Consider the following 13,520-nt stretch of genomic DNA (forward strand, 5'->3'; position numbering starts at 1 on the left):
AGAATCTGTTTTAGACCACTCTCCTTGGCTTGTAAATGTCTATCTTCTCCCCTTGTCTCTTCACATTGTCTTCCCTCTATACATGTCTTTGTGTCCAAATTTCCCTTTATTTAAGGAAACTAGTTATATTGGATTAGGAGCCACCTAATGACCTCACTTTAACTTGACTACCTACATAAAAATCTTATCTCAAAATAAGGTCACATTCTGAGGTACTGGTGGTTAGGACATCAACATATGAATTAGGAGGGGTTACCTAATTCAATCCATACAACCTAGCAAACAGATTCAACTGGTGATACAAGTGACTCAAATCTTAATGGGAGGATCTACAATGACAAATCGCAAGGAAGTGGGTGGAGGAAGGGGTGCTTATTTTGGCCACTTTTACAATCTACAACAATCTAAAATCATCTTATTATTTCCTGGAAAATACTTTCAGTATTTATTTTAGTGAAAGACTATTATTACTACTTTTCCCTCATTTTTTTGTTTTTCTGAAAATGTCTATTTCACCACATCTCTGAAGTTGATTTTCAGTGAGTATAGAATTCCAATTTGCCAGTACTTTTAGCACCTTAAGATGTCATTGTGCTGTCTGGCTTCCATGGTTTCTGATTAAAAAGTGGCAATTAATTTTATTATTTGTTCCATGAAGGTAACCTGTTTTTTATCTATGATTTATTTTATAATTTGTGCTTTGGCTTTGGTTCTTTTTTATCAATTTACTTCTGAATAGTGCATAGATAGAATATGGGCAGATCACCATGACTTCTAGCTAGATCTCTTGTTTTATGGGAACTGGAATATTTCTATATTTCTCTTATTGTTAGGGCATTACCAGAGAAGGAATCTCAGCTGAAAGTCTAGGTTGCCTTATCAGGGCTCCTACTACTTGGTAAGTCCTGAGATCCAATTTTTGTCTCTCCAGCTAAATTAATTTCTTGTATTCTTTGCTTAACTTTTTATCCTTTAATTAACTATGTTCTGCTTGGATTCTCAATAACTTTCCCTGGGAATATGCAGTTAAGAATCAGCAAACGCCTCAAAGAGAAGTTGCAGGAAAAATAGCACTGTACTTTTCTATAGTTTTCTTTTCTCCAAGATTCTGACTCTTCAAGTCATGGTTGCTTTGGCAGCCTTGAACTCTCATTTTTACCTGTAAAGCCCTGAGAGACTGCCATAGGCTCTAGGATGCTGTGTTCTGTTTGGCATTTATGTTTACTGTAGAGAATAAGCAAAATGCTCCAAAAGGAAATAGAGATCTCACCTCAATGTGTTTCCTTCTCTGACAAAATTGTACCCATCAAGATCTGGCTGCCTTGATTGTTCTCTGGTGTCTGCAAACAGATTTTTTAAATATTATTTAAATATAGCTTTTACAGTTGCTGTCATTAGAACAGTGAGTCTGATATACTTTTTTTGGTCATAGAAGCAGAAGTTCCCATAACATTTAAAGGTGAACCAATGTTTGGGTGTACACACACAGGCACACACACAGCCCCCACATGACTTAGTTATGGACCATATGATTTCAAGAATAGACTTCTAGGCAAATTAGCTCAAGTTTAGATGGATACATGGGACACTTACGGAACCTAATTTCTAAATGTACAATGTAAAGCTGAGAATGTCATATAAAAATCAGCTATTTTTGAGACTGAATGGTCTACTTTTTAAATACTTTTTGCTCTTTCAGTGAATTTGCTTCATTATACTTTTTTATGAGAGCCATCTAATTTACTTGGCCAAAAGTTGGAGGCAAATCCCAAGTCCATTGACCTTGTAGCTCCACGGCCTATCTCCAACTGGATGATTTGATGTTTATACCTATTTTTAAAAGAGATGATGTGGGGCTTCCCTGGTGGCGCAGTGGTTGAGAGTCCGCCTGCCGATGCAGGGGACACGGGTTCGTGCCCCGATCCCGGAAGATCCCACATGCCGCGGAGCGGCTGGGCCCGCGAGCCATGGCCGCGGAGCCTGTGTGTCCGGAGCCTGTGCTCCGCAACGGGAGAGGCCACAGCAGTGAGAGGCCCGCGTACAGCAAAAAAAAAAAAAAAAGAGATGATGTGGACTTCCCTGGTGGCACAGTGGTTTAGAATATACTTGCTAATGCAGGGGACATGGGTTCGAGCCCTGGTCCAGGAAGATCCCACGTGCCACGGAGCAACTAAGCCCGTGCGCCACAACTACTGAGCCTGCACTGTAGAGCCCAGGAGCCACAACTACTGAGCCCATGCTGCAACTACTGAAGCCCATGCGCCTAGAGCCCATGCTCTGCAACAAGAGAAGCTACCTCACTGCAACGAAAGAGTAGCCCCTGCTCGCCACAACTAGAGAAAGCCCACACTCAGCAATGAAGATCCAACACAGCCAAAAATGAATAAATTAATTTTTTGAAAAAAAGAGAGATCATTCTCAGTGTTGCCAAATATAGGAAACAAGCATGCTCTCACACTGATTTCATCAGAACCCATATACTCTTTATATGTGCTCCTGGCCATGACCAGTCCCTCCATCCCCTCTCACTTATTTGAGGACAATACTTCAGCAATTGTCTTCTTTCTCTCCTACACGATCAATTTTCCCTCTCCATTGGATCATTTCCATTAGAATATAAACTCTGTTATGGTTTCTCCCATCTCAAGAATAAGTATGCAAATAGGGGGAAAAATTAAAACTTTACTTTTTTACTTTTCTCTCTAGATATTGCCTTTATTTATCACATGCTTTTTGCAGCAATACTTCTTGAATACATTGTCTATACATGTATTCTCTCATTTTTTTCTAGAATCCACCTGATCTAGGATTTCCCATTTCCAATCCCCTGAAACTGCTCTTGTCAACGTCACCAGTGAACATCTCCAATGACTAATAAATGCAGTGATCATTTAACTTGCTCAGCTGGCAGCATTTGATCATTCTCGTTGGAAGACTTTTTCACTTGCTTCTGGGGCACTTCATTCACTGGTTTCACTCCTACCATTATCCTAGACTTTCTTTTTTAGTCTTTTTTTGCTGGCTCTTCCTCAACTTTCTAACCTAGAACTAACAGGGAACACCGGACCTCAGTCATTGGAATACTTTTCCTTTTTGTATCCCCCCACTTCTCCATTTGTGTTTCCCAGTATCCTAGCTTCCAAATCTGTATTCTGAGATTTCCAGCTTCTACCTCTCCATGAATTGCCAGACTCACATATCCACTGCTGACCAACCTTTCCACTTAAGTGTCCAATAAGCATGTCAAATGTAACATGTCCAAAAGTCTGCTTTTTATTCTCCCCTCAAAACTCCAATGTGATGATATTTGGAGATGGGGAATTTAGGAGGTAATTACATTTAGATGAGACCATGAGGAGCCCCATGATGGAATTAGTGCCTTTATAAAAAGAGAAAGAGACAACAGAGCTCTCTCTCTCCAATCTCATGCACCAGAGAAAGGCCATGTGAACACAGTGTAAAGTGGCCAGTTACAAGTCAAGAAAAGGGCTTTCACCAGAACCTGACCATGCTGACACCCTGATCTCAGACTTCCAGCCTCCAGAACTGTGAGAAAATAAGTTATCTGTTGTTTAGGACAACCAGCCAATGGTACTTTGTCCTGGAGGCTAGAAGTTGGGTTCTAGAGAGACTTTCTTCCTGGCTTGCAGAAAGCTGCCTCCTTCTCACTGTGCAGTACATGGACTTTGCTCAGTGTGTGCAGGTGAAGAGAAAGAGAGAGAGAGATTGCTTCTTATAAGGCCACCAATCCTATCAGATTATTACCCTATCCTTATAATTTCATTTAACCTTAATTACCTCCTAAAAGCCCTTTCTCCAAATGTAGTCACAAGGAGGGTTACAGATTAGAATTTGGGGGTAGACACAATTCAGTCTATAGCAATTATATAATGTATGTATAAATAAACCTTATGTTGATTATTTTGATTTCTCTTTACTAAAATGTAAGCTCCATGATGGCCTAGATGTTTGTCTGTTTCATTCACTGCTGTATTCCCATTGCTAAGAATTCCCATTAAGTGTGGAACTTAATTAGAGCTCAAACATATATGCAACTGTAAACTGATAATAAATTTCCAGAGGACAGTTTGGCAACATACATCCAAAGCATAAAATGACCACATTCTCTTTTTGGTAATTTCAGTGTTGGGAATTGATAATAATGAAATAAGCAGTTCCTTATATTCAGCATTTTTATAAGAACAGAGATTGAAAACAACCTAATAGCCACATCTAGTGAACTGGCTCAATAAATTATGACATTATATGGTAAAATATTATACATCAACTAAAAATGTCAAGCTAAAGAATAATGTCACAAAACATGTTTAAAATATACTTTAGGTAAAAAAATTATTAAAAGAATAAAAATACCTACTTACTAATATGTATATAAAATGATAGAGAAAAATGCTCAAATCTATAGAGTGGTTTCTCAAGTTTACTATTATTACCAAAATTTCTTTTGAAGAGCCATTTTACATTTTCTAAAATTTTTACAAAAACATGTTAACTTTGCAATCATAAAATATATTAAATAATTTAAGAATCAAAATATAAATCATTAGAAGAAAATGATCATTTTTAACTTTACATTGGAAAAGATGTCTACACTAAAATAAAAAGTAAGAGATCTGGGGGGGACGGATAAAAGTTTTAAAAATGACCTTTATAAATAAGAAAAATCTAAGAACATTGTCACAGAAAACAAAGCTTGGACTCAGATAAACTACTATCCTTGTTCTGAGTTTATTTGTAAAAGTTAGTAAATGTTCTCTATTTGAAAGAAGATTGCTCTCTATTTGAATACTGCTGCATTCAAAAGCTATTATACAAAATACAGGCAAAAACAAAAAAGAAGCAACTAAAGAAGGATTATACTTTAAGGATGACAAAGTTTATACAAAATTCAAAGGTATAGATGTTATAGTTTGGACAGTTAGAAACAGACTGCCAACATTCTAGGACATCGTGACACAAACTCTTCCTACAATCAGTTTATACAGATGTTTCATTCTATTTCTCATTTTGTATGAGGTGAACATCAAATCAGCTGAAAAATTCCATGACAACATACAAGAAGACCTGACTAGGGTTTCCCTGGTGGTGCAGTGGTTAAGAATCCGTCTGCCAACGCAGGGGACAAGGGTTTGAGGCCTGGTCCGGGAAGATGTCACAGAGCAACTAAGCCCATGCACCACAACTACTGAGCCTGCGCTCTAGAGCCCGCGAGCCACAACTGCTGAGCCCGAGTGCCTAGAGCCTGTGCTCTGCAACAAGAAAAGCCATCCAATGAGAAGCCCACGCACCGCAATGAAGAGTAGCCCTCGCTCTCTGCAACTAGAGAAAAGCCGGCGTGCAGCAACAAAGACCCAATGTAGCCAAATAACTTAATTAATTAACTTTTTTAAAAAAGGAAAGTAACCTTGTCAAAAGCTTTAAAAAAGAAAAAAAAAAAGAGGACCTGACTAAATGAAATGGATGTCACACCCTTGGAGGAAAAGGTTCAATACTGTAAAGATGCCAATTCTTTCCAAATTAATATATAAATTCAATGAAAATTCACCCCAAATCTCTTTTTGATTTGATTTTTTTGTGGTGTGGTTGTTTCATAACTTGACATACTGATTCTAAATTTCATCTCAGAAATTAAATGTGTGAAATAGCCAAGAAAATAATGAGAAAAAAAAGAAGAATGGAGAGGGACATGCATCATAAAACTTTATTAATGAAAAGTATGGGGCTTCCCTGGTGGCACAGTGGTTGAGAGTCCGCCTGCCGATGTAGGGGACATGGGTTCGTGCCCCGGTCTGGGAAGATCCCACATGCCGCAGAGCGGCTGGGCCCGTGAGCCATGGCTGCTGAGCCTGCGCGTCCGGAGCCTGTGCTCTGCAACGGGAGAGGCCACAACAGTGAGAGGCCCACGTACTGCAAAAAAAAAAAAAAAAAAAAAAAAAAGTATGGTACTGATGGAGACACAGGCAAATAGATCAATGGAAAGCATAGAGAATAAGTGTATATGGGAACTTACTGTGTAATAAAGGTGGCATTTCAAATCAATGAGGAAAGCTTTGATTGATTATTCATGAAATGACTACCCATTTGAAAACAAAGGAAAAGTATGTTTTCTGTATTATATTACACACAAAAATAAATTTGTGAGGTCATATATGGAAATAAACTATGAAGTACTAAGATACAGTAGAATATTTTTCTAATTTTAAGATGTGAGAAAGCATATTTAAACATTTTATAAAGTCCAAGGAAAAGTAAATGTATAAATAGGATAAAGTAACATTTTAAAAAGTTTATGTTGTGTAAGACTCCATAAACAAACTAAATACACTAAGAATTTTTTAGGTGAACTATTTTTACTTATTTACTTATTTATTTACTTATTTATTTTTGGCTGTGTTAGGTCTTTGTTGCTGCGCGCGGGCTTTCTCTAGTTGCAGCGAGCGGGGGCTCCTCTTTGTTGAGGTGTGCGGGCTTCTCATTGGGGTGGCTTCTCTTGTTGCAGAGCACGGGCTCTAGGCACGCGGGCTTCAGTAGTTGCAGTACACGGGCTCAGTAGTTGTGGCTCCCGGGCTCTAGAGCGCAGGCTCAGTAGTTGTGGCTCACGGGGCTCTAGAGTGCAGGCTCAGTAGTTGTGGTGCATGGACTTAGTTGTTCCATGGGCATGTGGGATCTTCCTGGACCAGGGCTCGAACCCGTGTCCCCTATATTGGCAGGCGGATTCTTAACCACTGCACCAGTGATGTCCTAGATGAACTATTTTAAAGCAACTTTTTTTTTTTTTTTTTTTTTGTGGTACGCAGGCCTCTCACTGTTGTGGCCTCTCCCGTTGCGGAGCACAGGCTCTGGATGCGCAGGCTCAGCGGCCATGGCTCACGGGCCCAGCCGCTCTGCGGTGTGTGGGATCCTCCCGGACCAGGGCACGAACCCGTGTCCCCTGCATCGGCAGGCGGACTCTCAACCACTGCGCCACCAGGGAAGCCCTTAAAGCAACTTTTAGCAGTTAACTAATACGTTAGTACTAATTGCATTTGTACCATAGTTTTGTAGAGCTACTTACTAGAATGTATAAAGAATTTTGAACAGCCTTTATATTGAATGCTGTGGTGCCACCTCCTTAGGAAAGAACTTACACTCCAGCTCTTCATGAAGTGTTGCCACAGATAGCCCTCTTTGGGATAAAGTGTGTTGAAGAAGCCTTCTTGCCTAATGTCTCACCCTCCTCTTGGGCACCTTGTATCCAGTAAGTTAGTCAGTGCTTTGCCACAAATGCCTGGAAACTCACCCCAACTCAGGACAACTTGGAAGGGCCATCTCAGTTTGTCTTCTTGTCTTCTCAGACAAGAAGTTGTCTGAGACCATTTTGAGAAAGTGTCACAAACCAACTTTTCCCTTTAATCTAGCTCCCTGCCCTGCCCCACAGGGATATTTCCTGGACAGTAATCTGTCTCAAAGTCAACTTTCTGGTGAAACTGATCTGCAACTTGCTTTGATTTATTAATTCCAAATAGAAAATAAATTATTCAGCTACAGGAAGAAAATATATGGGTTTCTTGAGGGATCTTACTCTAAGAAAAGGGTTGAAAACACCTAAATATTCTTACAGGTTGTATACTATATACTATATATATACACACACCTATATATGTATGTATATACATACATATGCATGTGTCATTGTACCAATATCTATTATATCTATTACATAGCATTTAAAATTTGCTTGCAAATAATTTATGATAACAGGAAATTTTTGTCACAATGTTACTTGGAAAAAGTAAGTAATAAAATCATTTAAGTAGGGTGATTCCTATTATGTAAATACATGCATAGGCATAAAAATAAAAATAAATATACTATCATTTTTTTCCTTCTATATTTCTAAATTTTCCATATTTTCAGAAATATCATATAATTGGGATAATACTGTCTATTTTTTATAAATCTTTAAATGTTGACCAAGAAAGATAATTATAATTACCTCTAATTGTTAAAGAAAGAACTTAAAACTCAGTATGAATTTGAAACTCATTAAAACAAAATCATGTCCCAGTTCACATAACTAGTATCAGCAGAAAACTTTGGAATCAAACTAAGTCATTGACTTCAAATCCAATACTCATCAACTTCAGCATGACTGAATCTTCAATATTATGCAATAATCATGATATATCCTTAAGAAGTTGTAATATATATGCATATAAACTCGGAATTTTTATAGTCAACATAAACATGGCCTGAGTTATATGAAATTCTGTTATTAAGATTTAAAAGTTAACAAAAGTACTACATAGATTTAAAGATATCTCTTAAATGTATGGTCCTTTACCAGCAGAATAGTATTGTCTTAACATGTTTAATCTAGAATACCTTGTGCAGTGGAAGAGCATACAGCAGGTTCTGAAAAATTATTTAAAAGTAAATTCTATGACTGAAAACTTAATATTTTAACTTTTTATTTTGAAATAATTTTAGACGTTAAGAGTTGCAACAGTTGTAAAGTGATTTCTCATATTCCTTTCTCTCAGCTCCCTCTACATTCATGTTACATAACTGTAGTAAAATTATCAAAATTAGAGATTAACAACGGCACAATGCTATTAACTAAACTACAATAATCCCTCTTTATCTACGGGTGATACATTCCAAGACCCTCAGCGGATGCCTGCAACCACAGATAGTACTGAATCTTATATACACTGTGTTTTTTCCTAGGCATACATACCTGTGATGAAGTAATTTATAAATTAGGCACAGTAAGAGGTTAACAACAATAACTCAGAATAGAATAGAAGGATTATAACAATATACTGTAATAAAATGTATGTGAACGTGATATCTCTCTCTCTCAAAATATCTTATTATACAATTTTAATGCCGTTTCCATTCTGAACTAAGCACTTATCACGAACTGTGACCATAATTTTTTGCAGTTTGAGGTGCAACAGTAAAGCTAGAATAAATTTCTTTTTCCTTCTTTACAATCTCACCAACAGAAGATTCATTCTTACCGTAGATCTCAGGAACCTCAGCATACGATTTTTTCTTTCCTTATTAAGTAGTAAACATTCACCTTTTCACTTAAATGAAGCACTTAACGGCTTCTCTTTGGCCTCCAAATTGCCAGCATCACTACTTTTGCACTTTGGGACCTTTTTTTTTTTTTTTGCGGTACGCGGGCCTCTCACTGCTGTGGCGTCTCGCGCTGCGGAGCACAGGCTCCGGACACGCAGGCTCAGCGGCCATGGCTCACGGGCCCAGCCGCTCCGCGGCTTGTGGGATCCTCGTGGACCGGGGCACGAATCCGCGTCCCCTACATCGGCAGGCGGACTCTCGGCCACTGCGCCACCAGGGAATCCCTGGGACCATTTTTAAGTACAATAAGGGTTACCTGAACTCTACCATCGCATCACTGAAATAGTAAATCAGACAACCAAGATGGCTGCTAAGTGATTGTGAGCGGATATGCCGGGCAAAGGGATGATTCACGCCCCAGGAGGGATAGCGCGAGATTTCATCAAGCTACTCAGAATGGTGCGCAATTTAAAACTTACGAATTGAATAGTAAATTTCCCACTTACTGTTAACATTAACTGTTAACAGCGGCTAGCTGAAACCACGGACAGTGAAACTGAGGATAAGGGGGGACTACTGTACATACAGAGTTTATACAGAGCCCGCTAATTTTTTCATTGATATCTTTTTTTTCTGTTCAAGGATTCAGTCCAGGATCCTACCTTACATTTCCTTGTGGTGTCTTCTTGCTCTTCTCGGATATGTGACAATTACTAAGTCTTTCCTTGTTTTTTATTACCTTGGAAATTTCAGAGAGTCAGATCGGGTATTTTGTATAGAATGCTCTTCAATTTAGGTTTTTCTGATGTTTTCTCATGATTAGATTGAGGTTATGGATTTGGGAAAAGAACACCACGGCTGCGAGGTACCCTCAGTGCATTGAAGTTAATATGTGCGTGATGATAATATGTTTTATTACTAGTAACATTAACCTAAATTACTTGGTTAGGATGGTTTCTGTCAGACGTCTTCTTGGTAAAGTTACAATTTAATTCTTTGTAAATAATATTTGTTGGTGGAGATATTTTGAGACTATGAACATACCCTCTTTCTCAAACATATCCTGTTTCTCCTTAATCTTCACAATGGTCAGTGTTTCTAGTCAACAGTAATTATCATTGTGGTGTTTTTTTCTTTTTTCTTTTTTTTTTTTTTTTTGGCTGAGCCCCACGACATGTGGGATCTTAGTTCCCCTTAGTTCCCTGACCAGGGATCAAACCCATGTCTTCTGCATTGGAAGCATGGAGTCCTAACCACTGGACCTCCAGGGAAGTCCCTCACCGTGGTGTTCTAATGTTTTTCTATTTCCCTTGTTCCTTCTAAATTCATTAATTGGAAATTTTTCATAAGGAAAATCTGTCCCTTTTCCAGCATTTGATCACTTGTTTATATTGGTTTGGACATATGAATATTTTTTTCTTTATGTTACAATTCAACATTATCATTATATTTTTGCTGCTCAAATTGTTCCAGTTTTGGACATTGGGGCTATTTCTGGTCAGCTCCTGTGTCTTTTCAGTAAACCCCAAGCTTTTCTTTGAAAGTTCCTTACTTTCTAGGATTACAAAGTGCTCCAGTCTTAACTTACATTTTTCTGTGTGTGTCATCCCTAGCATCAACACTTCCCTAAGAAGCCCTGGTTCCTTTTATTGGAGAATGCTATTTGGAAGTCAAGATCTGGGCACTAAGTTTTCTCATTGCTGCTGGGGTGTCGTTCTGTGTAGGTCCATTTAGAAGACAGAGTTTGAAAGTACATGTACATGTGTATACTAACCCATGTATACACACATGTCTATTCTATCTATGTATGTGTGTATGTGTACGTATATATACGTACACATACACACACACACACATATTTTTTTCATACTGGTATATCTGACTCCTCTTCAGGACCACAGGTTTCTTTTTATTCCCTCTTTGCTTATTTATGACATATCTCTAACAGTGGTCCTTATCCATAATACATTTGCTCATTTATTCATTCGAAGCATAAATAAAAAATAGTTTCAGAATTTCTAACCCACACCCTGTGAGAAGTAGCTTTATCAATTAGAAAACAGTGTTTGTATAGGTTTTTTGTTGTTGTTTCTAGCCTTAGAACATCCAGTGAAAACTGTTTTCTAAAGTTACTTAGGCCAGCTCCTTTGTTTCCCACACACTGTAGTTGGTTATGTCATTCATTTGAAATAAAGTTAAATTATTTTGTCACAGTCTACATTCTGTATTGCACTTCCTTTATATCCTGGTAGATTTTTTTTATTTGCATATAGCAAAATTCACTCATTATCTGTACAGTTCCATGGGCATAGAGGTGTGTATTCACCAACCTCCGTTCCATACCAAACAATTCCATCATCCCCAAAATTACCTTATGCTCCTCCCACCCCAAATCCTGGGAACGACTAATTCATCCTTATAATTTTGCTTTTTCCGGAATGTCATATAAATGAAATCATCATAAAACATGAAGGCTTGGGGTCTTGCTTCTTTCACTTATCAAAATGCATTTAAGATTCATTGATGTCGTTGTATAAAACAACAGTTTATTGCTTTTTGTTGCGGAGTAGCATTCCACTGTATCATTGTACCACCATTTACTAATTAACCTATTCAAACACACCACGGTTCTTTCCAGAGTTTAGCAGTTATCCATAAAGCTGCTACAAGGGTTTGTATACAGGTTTTTGTATGGAGATAAGTTCTGAATTCATGCGGCCAAAAAATAAGAAGTGGATTGCTCAGTCATTGGTAAGTATGTGTTAAACTTTACAAGAAAGGGCAGAACTATTTTCTCAAAGGGGCTGTACATTCCCACCATCAATGTATGAAAATTCCAGCTGCTTTCCATATTTGTAGTTTCTTATTTTTTTGTTATTGTTATTCTAATAGCATTGTATTAATAACTCATTGTGGTCTTAATTTGCATTTTCTGATGATTAATAATATTGTACATCTTTTGAAATACTCAAATGTCAGCTTTTTTTTAATATTGAAGTATATTTGATTTACAATGTTGTGTTCATTTTTCCTATACAGCAAAGAATATATATACATATTCCTTTCATATTCTTTTCTTTTATGGCTTATTACAGGATATTGAATATAGTTCTCTGTGCTATAGAGTAGGTCCTTGTTGTTTTTCTATTCTATATATAGTAATGTGTATCTGTTAATCCCAAAGTCCTAATTTATTCCTTTCCCCCTTCCCCTTTGGTAACCGTAAACTCGCTTTCTATGTCTGTGAGTCTATTTCTGTTTTATAAATAAGCACATTTGTATCATATTTTAGATTCTACATATAAGTAATATCACATGATATTTGTCTTTCTGTTTCTGACTTACTTCACTTAGTATGATAATCTCTAGGCCCATCCATGTTGCTGTAAATGTCATCTTCATAGTTTCCTAACTGAAGTGTGTTTTCAGATTCTTGGCCAATTTTTTATGTTGTTTTATTTTCTTGCGGAGCTTTGAGAGTTATTTATATGTTCTGGATAAAAATCCTTTACAGGGTATGTCATTTTCAAATAGCTTCTCCTATCACGGTTTGTCTTTCCATTCTCATAAATGTATTGTTCCTAGTGTAAATGTTTTCAACTTGAATATAGTTTATCTTTTTCTTTCTGTTATAGATTTTTCTTTTGCTGTCTTATCTAAAAACTATTTGCCAAACTCAAGACCACAGAGATATTCATTTGAAGTTTTTTTTTTTTAACTTAAGGGCTTATTTAAAGAATTTTGTTTAATTTTGTTTTGTTTTGCATATGGATGCCAATTCTATTATCACTATGTGTTGAAAAGAGCATCCCTGTCTCTGACACATTATATCTTATTCCAGCATTTATGAACCTTGACAGGCTAATTTGTTAGCCTACAAGTAAGGTAAAATCTCAAACCCTTCATCATTTTTGACCACAAAGAGTTTTTATGTCATGAAATGGGCACGCCTTTTCTTCTGCTAGGCCTTCAGTGTATAGGACTGCGTTAATCTAATTAGGAATTGGACTGGGTTTTAGGTTTGTTGTTGCTATGGTTTCAGTATACCACAGGCTTTCAATTCCTTGAGGTATTATTTTGTTTATTATGGGAGTTGATTTGCCAGCCTTTTTCCCCCAATATCTGCTCCACTCTGAGTTTTAGGTCATCCCTTTGTTCTGTACCTCAGAAATTGTCTGTCTTCTGCAAGTAACTCTTCATTCATATGACACTTGCTAAGCTAGTGGTGGAGGTGGGAACAGTCTATGTTGTTCTGATTAAGTTTAACCATTAAGTAGTCAAGGTATCCCTGGTTCTCCAGGATATGACCTCCTTAATGCCCCTCCCCTTCCTGATGCAGTTTTGAGCCAAGCATTTATTTCCCAGGGATAGAGGTTTCCTTTCCCTCCCCCAGCCTGTTTGTTCCTTCCCCAGCTGCAGTGAATTTTTAC

Source organism: Mesoplodon densirostris, chromosome 1, assembly GCF_025265405.1.
Source record: "Mesoplodon densirostris isolate mMesDen1 chromosome 1, mMesDen1 primary haplotype, whole genome shotgun sequence".
Classification (NCBI taxonomy): domain Eukaryota; kingdom Metazoa; phylum Chordata; class Mammalia; order Artiodactyla; family Ziphiidae; genus Mesoplodon; species Mesoplodon densirostris.